Source organism: Hoplias malabaricus, chromosome 14, assembly GCF_029633855.1.
Source record: "Hoplias malabaricus isolate fHopMal1 chromosome 14, fHopMal1.hap1, whole genome shotgun sequence".
NCBI lineage: Eukaryota > Metazoa > Chordata > Actinopteri > Characiformes > Erythrinidae > Hoplias > Hoplias malabaricus.
The window spans coordinates 36,540,701-36,554,269 of NC_089813.1; the positions used below are offsets into that span (position 1 = coordinate 36,540,701).

Here is a 13,569-nt window from a genome sequence, read left to right on the forward strand (position 1 = left end):
ACCGTGCCGCCTCCACCCACCCACCCACCCCCCCTCCCATGTAATCACATACATGTATTTCCCTGGGGACTGGGATCACATTTTTCATATGTGATCAGACATAAATCCCCAAATGTAATCAGATGCATTTTTAACAAGCAAAGGAAATATCTTATGAAATGTATATAAAAAAAAACCATTATTCAGATGAGGTGGGTTTTTTTTTTTGTAAATCCCTGAACCGAATTCATGAATCATTTTCTTAGACTCTGATATTTTTAATGCCTTTCTCGGTCTGTCTCAGCCAGCTCTTCTCTCTATGCAACATCTGGGTTGCTACAAAAATACTAAATGAAGGGCGGGCCCCGACCATTTTATACAACGTGCCCCTTTGGAAACAAAAGAATGTCGAAATAAATATCTACAGTTAATTAAACGTTATATTTAATAGTCTTGTTCTTTAAAATGTGTCTAAATCGTGTACACAACTTGTATTGCCGTGGTATGTATGCGCTGTGCTTCCATATAAAGCCCAATACAAACGTCCCCCCCCATCCGCTACAAATGGTACATTCCATTTTAAAGGGCCAGCTCCCGTCCCCACGCCGCTGGAGAAAGCGAGACGGTTTCTCGAGGTTATGAGGTTTGCCTCGTCGTCCGGGCGGCGTGCAGCGTGTTTTCGTCCGTTTTTCTCTGCGCAAACGAGGCCGAGCTGTAAGAAAACCACTCGCCTATCTTTCCCAGGGCTTTAGGACAGACGCTGTGGATGTAACTGTTGCACTTTGAAGCCAGGTAAGTGCTCTCAGCTCCGGCTCTCGGCTGAGATTTCCCCTCACTGTGTGATGCTCGGTGTTTTCAGCTCGCGGCGGATAGCACTAAAGGCTGATGACCAAATGGAAAGGGGGCAGCATTTGGTGGCAGAGCAGTTTGCCCTGTTCATTTAGGGGGGGGGGGCGGCTTCGGGCGGCGAGTGCATGCGGAATGGTGGTCCAAATAAACACGCTCCACAGCCAGTACCTTTTAGAACAAAGGGGCTTGGGGTTGTTAAACATCACACTTTGACTAACAGATGTTAAATATGCACGATTATCTGCTTTGCATCTTCAACAGCAGTGTGAAAAACGCGTGTTTTGCAAGCCGTATCAGTTCCCAACCACGCACACAAACACACACAATAGATAATCACAGACCCAGCCTATTGCAGCCTGTGCCGTTTTCCACAGTAAGTTGGGCGCGCGCGTGGGAAGGGAGCCGTCCGTGCTCTCCTTCATTGAAACGTGCTTTCCCTCTCTATGGGGTTGTCTTCACCTCCGGACAGAACTGGAGAAAGCCCAGCCCCGGTACGTGACCACCGAAGTGCTCAAAGACGTGGCCAGTGTTGCTCCAGGCTGCCCACTTTGGCCGAATAATACTGAGGTGTTTCTCTAAACATCTCCACATCTGTATGAGCCTAGAATTCAAGCGCCGTCACGTGACTCTAATGTCGCTTTCTTATTTGTTATTCCGAGATAAACAAGTGGGGCTCGCAAAATCCGTGGCTATTTTCATGCACAAGGCTTCATCGCTGCCCATGCACCAGCATGAGGTTGGATTCTCGGTGCAGCTACTAGGGGTGGGAAAATGCATCAGTTCTAGGGCGCATCGTGATTCTCTCTTTAAAGGTTCAGAATCAGAATTGAACAAACAGACGCCGTGCGTTTGCCCATGTTGTAAAATAAACTTTCACAAACCTTGGAGTAGCAGGGGTTTATTCCGGATCTCACTCACACATATGTTTATAGATAATGTGGTCACAAGTTTTGTAAACATAACATTTATAAAAACCCATAGTTCTGATATAACATTCCCTTCAGTCACAGAAAAGTAAAAATCAAATTTTAAAATACCAAAAATTTGCAGTGGTTTTTAATTTCACTCATTTACGGCAGTCTGTGATTCTTCCAGCAGGTGGTGCTCATAGCACACTGGCACATGTGCGTCATTTAAAGAGAAGTAGCTGCCACTAACGTGCATTTTAGTAGTTACTTTGCAAAGCAGCTTGTAAAATTGAAATACCAGAAATAATAGCGTTGTTATGGTCTTTGATATAGAGGTGTGGTTTTAATTATTAGTCATCAAGGTGCTTTGGGAATGGAAAGGTGTTTCTATCTATCTATCTATCTATCTATCTATCTATCTATCTATCAGTAAATCACCTTAAAATACCCTCTTAAAGCCTGAAAGCTATATACAACAAAGTGCTGTACCAAAGCAGATCTTCCAAAACTAATTAAGGTGATAGCAACTGTATAGTATTTGTTTTCACATTTAGCCTTTTAAATCACAGAGGCAAACACTGTTTTTCCTTGTGTGAATGCCCAATGCATATAAAAAACCCGCTTTAAAATGTATGCCCCAAATACACTGAAATTATGCTAAATTTGAAGAGAAACCACCGCCTCCTCCCTTAGGTGTAGATCCATGTTTTTCTCCGTGTGTCTGTGTGTGTGTGTGTGTGTGTGTGTCGGACGCGTGCAGAAGCTCGAGCACTCGCCGTTTTTCTCCCGTTCACCGACATAAACAGTCTGTTTACCCTGTTTCTGGTTCCGTAAAACCGCACAGGACTCAGAACCGAATGTGTGAAAGGAAAAGTGAGAAAATGCTAGTGTTGCTAGTTGTTTCCTCACAGAAACCTCACGCGCCGCCGAGATAAACAGCGCTCTTCAATGTTCTTCATTCAAATGTACAAGCGCGTCCCACATGAATAAAATATATTGTATCAACACAAATACAGCCAGAAGTAAAGCGAGGGACAGTAATTGTGTTGATGTGGTATATTTTATTCATGTCGAGAAAGAGAACACGTTGGAATGAAGTCGTTTTCCTCAGCCTAAGTGGAGGTTTTAGTGAAAGTGTGTGGACTAGGCTAATACCCTCCATGGCGACGGTTGGCTACAGCGCGTGCGGCCAAAATAGAAAGCTGAGGTAAAATAAGACGGACCACTTCGCCTTGTTTTTAGGGCTTTGTAGTGTTTATTCACGACATTTCACACAAAGTGGATTGTGTTTATAAGTCTCTCAGAAGGCACCGATATGTGGACAAACGGTTATTAACCCGTTCACCCAGTGTTTCTTTCTGAAATCCAGGGAGTTTGTGTTTGTTCGGGGAAGTAACGGCCTCTACTTTTCTGGGAAGGCTGCAGTAGATATTAAAACATTGCTGAGAGGATTTGATGGCAGCCACAAAAATATCAGTGAGGTATTGACTAATTTCAGAGGTACCGAAGAGTGCTCTATCACTACAGAGAGCACAATTTGAAAGGGAATGATATCCACTTGGCATTGTGTATTTATTCATCTCATTAATTTCACATATATTTTCTGTGTTTTTCAGTTGCAATATTTAATATGTACAAAAAGTAGCAACATGTAAGATATATTTATCATGCTAAAACATGCTGGTACATATACATTTCACAGCATTCATTCATTCAGATGTACATTAAATCTGGTGGCTCTCTTCACCAGCAGTTTAGCTGATGAGGAATGGGTGATTAAATCACTCAGTGATGACATCAGTCTCTCTGTTTGCTGAATCACTCGTCTGTGCAGTTCATCCTGACAGATTTCACTTGTATCAACACATACACATACAGTGACCCTCTGTTCGGATAGATGTTAATGTCAGTGTAGCCTCACTGCCTGCAGGCACACACTCAGGCAGAAGGTCATTTGGTCATCCATCACTTAGGTGAGTTGGCGATGTGTCGGCTGTAGGGATGGGAATGGTTGAGAATTTATATCAGAGACCAAAGCAACGGTTGTCATTGTCTTGTATTTTTCTGAATTGTCAAGAACATTCCCACTGCAACAATACATATTGAAACTATCCACTACCAGCTGAGATATCATACATAGAGATGGCAGAGTACTGCTATGTGTTTTCCTATAAAGATACTGATGTTAAAATCTCAGTCTAATCTAATAGTAGGCTGTAATGACTTGCAGCTATAGTGGAATTTTGTGGAGTTCCTATAGAAATCATCATAAAGTAGATTTGGTGGCACTGTGTAGACCGGTAAATGGATACTAATTAATATGCAGCTATTTCTATGTTAATTTTGAAGGGTCAGTCAGAGTGTCATAGTCATGTTTATGGACCAAGATTATACTGAAACTACATGGATTTCAATCTATAAAATACTTAAAAACCCACTTTTAATGTTGGTGGTTGGTGTAGTGAGTAAACCCACTGCTTTCTATACAGTAGACAAGGTTTAAGTCTCGGTTCAGTTAACCACAGATCAATAAGAGCTGATGACTGAAGATTGCTTCCCTCCTCTGGTAATAAAAACCCACAGCCAATTAAGAACCGAAGACGAGGGTTTGACTCCCTGCTCGGGTAAAGCACAAATCAGCAAGATCTGATGTGGTGATATGAGGTGTATTAGCTGTGTATTAGTGAATGTGTATTTTACACTAAAACTGTGTTTGGAGTAACAACCATAGTATTACAAAACTAGTTAAAGATATCATTATTTAATACATATTTAGTAACTTGCGTTGTATCATATGATTATCATTAAAGACGTGTGCTCATGTTTGTTTTCATTGTTACTAATATAACCATTGTTGTATTGCAGCACAGGCACAAGTAGCTAAACCAGAGTTTTCTTTCCGTATCCCAGCATTTTGTGCTGATATTGACCCTTTACCCATTGCTTTCCAATTTGCCATCTCTCTTTATAACATCAACAATGAACAAGGGTTTCAGTAATTATGAAATTCCTTGTATGGTACTGTTTAGTCTTCAGATTATGACTGTGTAAACAACTGTTGTCCGCCTGACGTGTGCCTTTCAGGGGAATTGCAGCAGTAGGTATTTCATTCCGTTATGACAGTTTAATAGGCAAGATTGTAGATTTGAGATGTTTTGATGTGTGTTTCATGTCGTGGTACATCTATAAACCCAATAAAAGCCCAGCCCTGTTTGCATACTGAGCTATTACTGTTAACTCTTCCTTTAGTTTTTTGTCTTTCTGCGAGTGTCAGGGTCCAGAGCTGGGTGCTGAAATGGCAGAGAGTCGTTTGCGGCTTCTCTGCTCCTTTTGTCAGTTTTCTGGGGAGGGATCAAACGGCGCCGGCATGCCCTCATCCTGTGAGTGAGCTTTGAGCTGAGCTGCCATGTGGAGTCACTGGAGGTGGTGATCGCTGAACAATAGCTACTGTCTGTGCTCACTCGCCCTGACTCTCTCGCTCTCGCTCTCTCCCTTTAAGTCAGATGCTCTCTCTTATTCTGTCTTTCTCTGTCTACGTCCTAAGTATAGATTTAATTCCTTTTTAAAACAAAGAAACCAAAGCTATTGTTTGCATTAATGAAGTTAACGAACAGAGCGCTGCTGTTCTGTGTTAAGGGAATGTTATACAAAGCTGACATAGCTTGTTGTGATTGGCCAGGTTTGTTCTGTGATGTTTCTAATCAAATTACACCAAAGAAACCTTTGAGTGGGACATGGACATCAAATAACTGTTCAAAATATTGGTCAAAAGCATCACAGCTGTGCTTCAGTTAGTGCCTCACAGCTCCAGGGTCCTGGGGTCTTGGGTTCGATCCTCTGCTCTGGTCCATTCGGTTCGTTTCCACCGAATGAGAAAAGTTCGCTCCCAGTTGGAAACAAAGAAGAGTTCCTTGAGGCGGCATGTCAGGCTTAAGACTCATCCTCAAAAAAAGTGTTATTGCACAGTTGAGCTGAACAGGGATCATTTACAAGGCATTATATAAATAAATATTTGGAAGAAAAACAGGAACATGCTCTGTTTTGTGTGTTTATCCAGACACGAGGCACACTGGCTACTCTTCTCCGCTGTTCACAAGCTCAGCAGGACGGCCCAGAACTCAACATTTACTCACGTATATCATATATCATTCTGATCATTACCCGCTGTAAACAAAGAATAAACAATGACGCTGTCCGTTTATCTACAGCTCTGGCACTGAATTCAGCCACAGCAACACTGGAACTGAGCCCCCGCTACGCCCCCTGAAGGTGACGTATCCTTGGGTTCACTAGAGAGCCCCATGGTTCTAATAATCAGGAAGGGAATCGGGCCAATAACCAGAGTTCTTTTGTTGGAAACGCGCTATCTGTGTTTGCATGGGTTCCCTCCAGTATCTCCCGTCCAATAATGTCCACCGGTCATTTAAATCAATCAAAAACAAATAGCACACATTAGATTTAACAGTGTATTCAATACCTGTCAATACCCCTGAATCGAAACATCAATACCGCTGCACGGCCCAAGTAGCTGTTTACTGGAATAGACGAGATGTATCACTCAGGTCTATCTCTGGATTTGTTTCTGCTCTGATGTTGGTCTCATCGCCTCCACAGAAGGATCAGCCCTCGCTGATATCTCTAATGAGATCTTTTGTTTTTCTTTGGCGAGGACAGGTGGATTTTTCTTGCTCTCTTCAAACATATGGCAGGAAAAAGGTTATTAGACTAAGCTTCGCACAAGCTGATGGAAGCGATAAGGACAGTATAAAGACGTAACCTGCTCCCTGGATCATGGCAGAGGGTTCAACTGCCTGTACTTTTATTGTGTTGATGAAAAGCAGTGGAATAGTGGCATTGGAAATAGGAGCTGACAGCTGACAGTGCTGACACTCATATCTTTAGGTAATACGGAAAGAAACTGGTCTCAGATCAGTTCTCCACATCAGAACGTGGATGGAGTGTTATCTGTGGAAATGGGTTCAGTTAAGAAATGCTACGACTTCCGTCTAAACCTTGACTTGGAACACTGTGAACATGGTGTTTGCGATAGATATGAGGTTTTGTAAAGACAGTGATGGGTGTGGAATTTGTGCTTAGGCCTGTTTTCAGTGCACTTGTTACAATGATTACATTATCATTGGGCGCAAGGCAGGAATACACCCTGGAGGGGGCGCCAGTCCTTCACCGGGCAACACACACACACACATTCACTCACACACTCACACCTACGGTCACTTTTTTGAGTCGCCAATCAACCTACCAACGTGTGTTTTTGGACCGTGGGAGGAAACCGGAGCACCCGGAGGAAACCCACGCAGACACAGAGAGAACACACCACACTCCTCACAGACAGTCACCCGGAGGAAACCCACGCAGACACAGGGAGAACACACCAGCTCCTCACAGACAGTCACCCGGAGGAAACCCACGCAGACACAGGGAGAACACACCTGGAGCTGTGTGACTGCGACACTACAATAGTGTAAAATGGTATTAAAATGCCAATAATCATTTTTAATGCAATTATTTCTGGGACAATAAAGTCCTAGATTTCAGTTCCTGCAAGATCTCAGAAATGCGCTTGTTACAGTGGCAAATAGTCTCTTTGTTTCAGTCGGTGTGATGAGTGACACAACGAAGGTAAACAGAAGGGCTGACCCCAGTCTCCTGCAGGATGACACTGAACACCAGCATAACAAAAAAAGAGGAAGCAATCCGAGAACTTATAGCGATTCCCCTCGTTGGCCTCTTTTGACCCTTACAGTCCACTTTGCTCAGTACCATTGTTTCGCCGGTCACCGGAGCTCAGTTGCGCAATGTATTTATTGCGGAATTCACTTCTTGTGTCAATACAGAGGCCGTGACCTTCTTTGACTAATTTGAAACGCAGTCGTGCAGGCAGGAGGACGGAGTAGCTCACCAAACGTCTTGCCAAAAGATACAGTTTATAGTAATTGCCTGGGGCCTTGTCAGTCTCCTGCATCAAACGGTTCATTTGTTTTGGCTTTGGCCGCCGTGTTTGTAGAGAAAAAGTATAGCCATGAGAGAAGCATTAACATTAGGTGAAGAATGCCCTGCGTAGTGCCAGTTCACATCAGTCCTGACACATGGAAACACTGCTGAGCTGTAGTTTTCATGCCCCATCATTTCTGTCGGCAGATACACCCACTGAAAGAGAGCTATGTGAAAATTGTTAGTCTGTCAGTGGCAGCGTCAGTGTTACAGAGCTGGACATCAGGGTGTGGAGACAGGAGGCTGAGCACAAGCAAAACCCTCCTCAGCAGGCAAGTCAAGTTTTCAAACGACTGGCTTTTAACCCTATCCTTCCTCATGCTTCACTGATGATCCATTCAGACTTTCAGTAGGTTCGAGTTCACAATGCACTTTATTATAAAGCTACGTAGAATACACATCTCTCTCTAGAGCCTGGATAGTTATGGGGTAGTACTTTTTAAAACCAAACGCTGTTCCACACCAATTGGAAATGTCATTTTATCATACAAGAACTTTGCTATTGGTACCAAGCCAAGCCACAGCTCCAGGGATCTGACTGTATGGTTAGATCCACGTTTATAAAAGTGTAAATACCTGGTAAGTCCCAAAGTAGGTCACTGAATTGAAGTTTGTGTTACAAATGAAATTGAATTACACGTTTTTGACTTCATAAAATCATGATTTAGAATGGACCCTCCCAGCTTTGTAGCATAGCTTAATGGGCAGAGGCTGGTGGTGAACTACCTGGGGCGGATAATGGGGTAAACTTGGTAACTAAATTGAGAATGGTAGATCAAGTGGCTTAAACAGGCAGATCTGAAACCACGTATGTATTCACCGTATCTTCCTCATGCTTGTGTTAGATGACGGAAGGACATTTAAAGGAGAAACCGTGGGTGAATGAGAGGGCAAACTCAGCAGTGTGGGGAAAAACAGTCCTTAGTGTTCAGCAAAGGTTGGGAAGAGAGACATCGGAACACATGCCAAGCTGAGTCCCCCCGGTGCGTTACGCTGGCTGTGGGGATTCAGGTTCAAATCCCAGTTGTGCCACATAACACCTGGCTGTGTTGCCATTGGCTGGAAAGGCATGAGACCATGATTTGGCCGCATTTACAACAAGAGACTACAAAGAGAGCGATTCGTCCTGTCTCCCATTGCAGTGCGCCATTCACCTGTGTACCTGCATGGTCCCACCATGGGGTTTGTACACATCAGTGCACACAGAATGGTGGCATTGTTGTGCGGTGGCTGGAGGCCCCATTGCTGCAGGAAATGACTTTAACTGAATTGGAAGAAGGCAGAAAAATACATAAAAGTGGTTCTAAAAAGATTAAGGGAAGCTACAAATATGGAAGAAGTCTTGAAATCTGATCCTTTGCTCTTTTGGTATTTTTGTAGTCTGGTTAAACTGTGCTCAGTCTTCATGCTGTTAGGGGTGTGTGTATGTGTGTGTGTGAGAGAGAGAGAGAGAGAGAGAGAGAGAGAGGGAGAGAGAGAGAGGCTTCCTAATCCCGTGAAGAGAGCAATTTCGTTTTCCCCCCTCCTTCTTTCTAATCAAGTGCTGTTGACCCTCATTACAAAAGTGGTGTGAAGAGACCAGTGTTTTGGAGTCCTTGATTAGATGGACTAGTGATATCTCTCTCTCTCTCTCTCTCTCTCTCTCTCTCTCTCTCTCTCTCTCTCTCTCTGTGTGTGTTTTCTTTATCTCGTTTGTCCTCTGCGTTGTATATGACAAGGTGCGGGACCTCTGTCACACAATAGAAAGTACAGTGTAGTTTAGAAGTCAGCCTGTAGACACAGTCACAGAAAATCTTGATACTTAATTGTTTATGTATTTTGAACACCAGCTATAAGTTAACTAATAGATCTTTTAATTTTGCTGCTTATTGACTTCATAATTTAGAGCCATGGGTCTCAACCCCACGCCCCACCACTACTCCCTCTGACACACACTTAGAAATCTTTTGCTTCTACACTCCACTGACATTTATTTTAAATGTGTAATTAGTACAAAACTAGGGTGACGGATCTGAGATGGTGACAAAGAGGACACGTTTGGTTGGGGGTGAGGTCACGCCCCTCGCTGCCGTTGTATTCTTAGCTGAACCTATGTGTGCTTTTAGGTCTTTTACACCTTTATTTTCTACACAAAACATGGGAATTTCTTTTTTAATTCATCCGAGAACTTACATTTATGTTTCGGCATAGCTGCTCGAGATGAGGGTGGGTACATGAGCTTTGCCTGACGTAAACAAGGACTACTGACGAGCGGACTGACCAATTAAATGTTTACAGAGAAGGTTATCGACCAATAACGGTAGCTCAACAGTCAGACCGTCCAATCAGAAGATTTGAGGCTACTTCACCACGCCCCCTTCTCACTCAAGCGAACCAATCGGAGTAGGGGAGGGCGGGACTAGTTTGTGAACGAAACGCTTCTCGTAGTTCTTTGTAAACTCTAGAAAAACAAAATGGCGGACGTTTGTGAAATTCAGCCCGGACATTTTTTTTTTAAGTCTAAAGACTCACAAATGACTTTTACAGTGGACTTGACAATAGTGACTTTGATTATGTATCTCCTGCATTAGCCTTGCTGCACCCACCCCCACCCTCCCTTAATATCACCATAACCCAGGCCTCCCAGTTTGGGAAAGGCAGATTAAATCTATAGTGTGTTTAGGACTAAAACTCAAAACGTGTCTGCTATTAATCTCTATTAGACAACAGTCCTAGTGCCTAAATTTAGCTTGTATTTAGGTCGTCATTTAAGTCATTCACACTTGATGGGGCTTAGGTTACAGCAAGTCTTGTAAACGCAGTCGTTTTAGGCAATAAATATTTTGCAACATTGAGACCCCACGCACTTATGTCAGTCCCGCGTGACAGTAACGAAGAGCCGAATGCAGTCTGAGAGTCTTGAGAGAAGACCGGAGATGTATTTTTAAAAAATCAAATATGTGGCTGTTGTTTTCTGGTGAATGTTTGTAGGTGTTTAGCTCTGCGCGTGTCTTCCCTGATCCACTCCATCATGACGGGGTGAAAAATTGGGTATATTACATTTTTCACCCAGCCATTCCTTTAAGGAGTACCAGGGTGATTTTAATCTTGTATTGGACTCGTGTGACAAGCCGCAGCATCCAGCATCATTTTTCTCCTGCGCCTGATTGATCTCGTTGAAATGGTAATTCGTCAGCGTCGTACAATGAGGGCCAAACAGAGGCAGCGCTCGGCTAAAATTAGCATAATAAACAAAGGCCAGGATGAGGACCAGATTCACCTGGGCGCTGGAAAGGTAGGGCGTGCTTGTACCCGGCCCGAACGCTGTGTCTTTCTGCGTGTTGAGCAGCAGAGTCTCTCATCAGGATTCCACACGCTTCCGCGTTTCCAGTGCAGTTTGAGCAGAGGAGTCACGAGGGGGCATTTGTCAGAGATATTGATGTGCCTGAAGAACTTGCAGAGCACTAAAGCGTGTCTGTCACATCTTCAAAAAAATATTTGGGTTCATGCAGAAGACTGAAGTGTCGACGTATGAGTGTAACGTCTTCCCCCGCTCGCTTATTGGTGGGTTCATTACGTTTATTTAACTTGGTCACTCAGGTTTCTTTTTAAAGCATTGAAAATCTACTGAAATGATTTAGTCTTGGATTAATTGGGGCTTTTTTACAGCGCTTCTTTTGACGTAATTAAGACGTGGGCCACCCAGTGAGTGTTTTGACTTCACGAACACAACTGAACGTGCGGAGAAAAGAATGGAGCTAATGGAGACTTATTTGGATGTAAAAAGAAAGCTGTGGCCTGGGTGTAAGGCCTACCTTAGCGAGCGTAATCATTCGACTGGGTGAACAAGTGCCTGCGGTCGCAACCGTCATAGGCATGTGCTCGGAGCATTCAGCTCGGCTCCGAAAGCTGCAGCATCATTCAGCGCTTTCCTCCTGGCACCAGCCTGGGCCTCCACTGCGCTAATCAAATCACTGTGATTGCCGCTCAATAGCATCTTCCACTAGTCAGGAAATGTATTACAATACATCACCGGATTACAATGGGCAATGAACTCCGGCTTTGCGTGAAACCCAAAGGCGGGAACCTGGTGCCGAATCATTTCTTCTGCAATATTTGCATCCGTGTCTTATGGGAATGGGAGTGTATAGGAATGCTGGCTGTGATTAATTAGGGTTCATTAGCGCTGTGAAAGGCCAGTGGTGCATTAGCCTGATGGAGAGCAGCTCAGCAATTTTCACGTTCTCACTCGCTTCGCACTTGAGTTAGCCTAGTTTAGCTAAATAATCCCGGAATGGTTGTTTAGGCTATTTATACACCTGGGTGGATGAAAAGAGCCGGGGCTCGGCCGTGGCAAAAGAGGTTCCTGATAGGATCTCACATGGCTGGAATTCAGTGGTGTTGCCAGCGCTGGCCATCATGCAGCCACTGATTTACAGCACCTCGCTGATGGAAAGTTAAAAGTAAAACAAAATGACTTGGCAATGGCCTGGACGTGCGCCTCCGTGGCCCAAATTTAAGGCCGGCCTGTAGGGCCCTGCCAGCTGCAGGAAGGGAAGGGGAAAAAAAAACCTTCTGAAACCACAAACCACTGAATCTGAGGAGTGTGTAAAGCCTTTTTCTTCCTGTGTGAGCTTAGCGTGACCCTTGCTAACCCAGCTAAGATGGCTAAAATCAGGAGAGAGAACGAGAGAACGAGAGAACAAGAGAACGAGAGAGAGAGAGAGAGAGAGAGAGAGAGAGAGGAATGAAATAAAGAGGAAGACGAAAATACACAAGAAGACCGACAGAGAGGGAGTAAGAGGAGTGGGAGAGAGGGACAGGGAGTAAGAAACAAAGGGCGGGGGAGAGTTGCTGAAAGCACTTTCATTTCTGCCACTGTGCCGTGTAGGGGGAGGTGGTGATTGGGCAGAAGAGCAATGCTTTTGATCTTCGGGGCACTTATGTTAAACGACCTGACCTTTTAACTAGGGATGGGCGATTTGGGCCATAAAATAGTATAGTATAATATATATTCATTCATTCATTGATTATCTGTAACCCTTATCCAGTTCAGGGTCACAGTGGGTCCAGAGCCTACCTGGAATCATTGGGCGCAAGGCGGGGAATACACCCTGGAGGGGTCACCAGTCCTTCACAGGGCGACACACACATTCACTCACACCTACGGACACTTTTGAGTCGCCAATCCACCTACCAACGTGTGTTTTTGTACTGTGGGAGGAAACCCACGCAGACACAGGGAGAACACACCACACTCCTCACAGACAGTCACCCGGAGGAAACCCACGCAGACACAGGGAGAACACGCCACACTCCTCACAGACAGTCACCCGGAGGAAACCCACGCAGACACAGGGAGAACACACCAACTCCTCACAGACAGTCACCCGGAGCGGGAATCAAATCCACAACCTCCAGGCCCCTGGAGCTGTGTGACTGCGACACTACCTGCTGCGCCACCGTGCCGCCCTATAATATATATCATAATATATATATAGTAATATATCAGTACTCTATTGTTTATTGTGTTACTGTTTTTTTCCATTACTTTGTCCAATGCTCAAGATCGTGTGCTGCTGTAACAACTGAATGTGGGATCATTAAAGTCAAAGTCAAAGTCTAGTATAAATATATCAGTTTACAAAAGATCGGTAAACAATTAGGCAACTTTGTGAACACAGTAATGAAGACAGCCATGGCCTTGAGGTTAGAGAAGCGAGGCAGGTTTAATTCAAAGAACCGGCAAGAACATATTCATTCACAGCCCTTGAGCAAGGCACCTAACCCCCTAACTGCTCCCAGGGCGCCAAAGGTGGTCATAGCCCCCTGCTGCGGTTGT

The 13,569-nt window shown here is 44.2% G+C and overlaps 1 protein-coding gene across 2 annotated transcripts in view; it reads left to right on the forward strand.

The window, feature by feature from the left end:
• The first annotated feature begins 609 nt into the window (after positions 1–609).
• The window catches only part of plxna3 (plexin A3), a 587,367-nt gene continuing 574,407 nt past the window's right edge, over positions 610–13,569 (forward strand). For both annotated transcript variants that reach the window (XR_010795288.1, XM_066643219.1), the window contains exon 1: positions 610–771. The gene's annotated coding sequence lies outside the window, so the exon portion shown is untranslated. The remainder of the gene's footprint in view (positions 772–13,569) is intronic.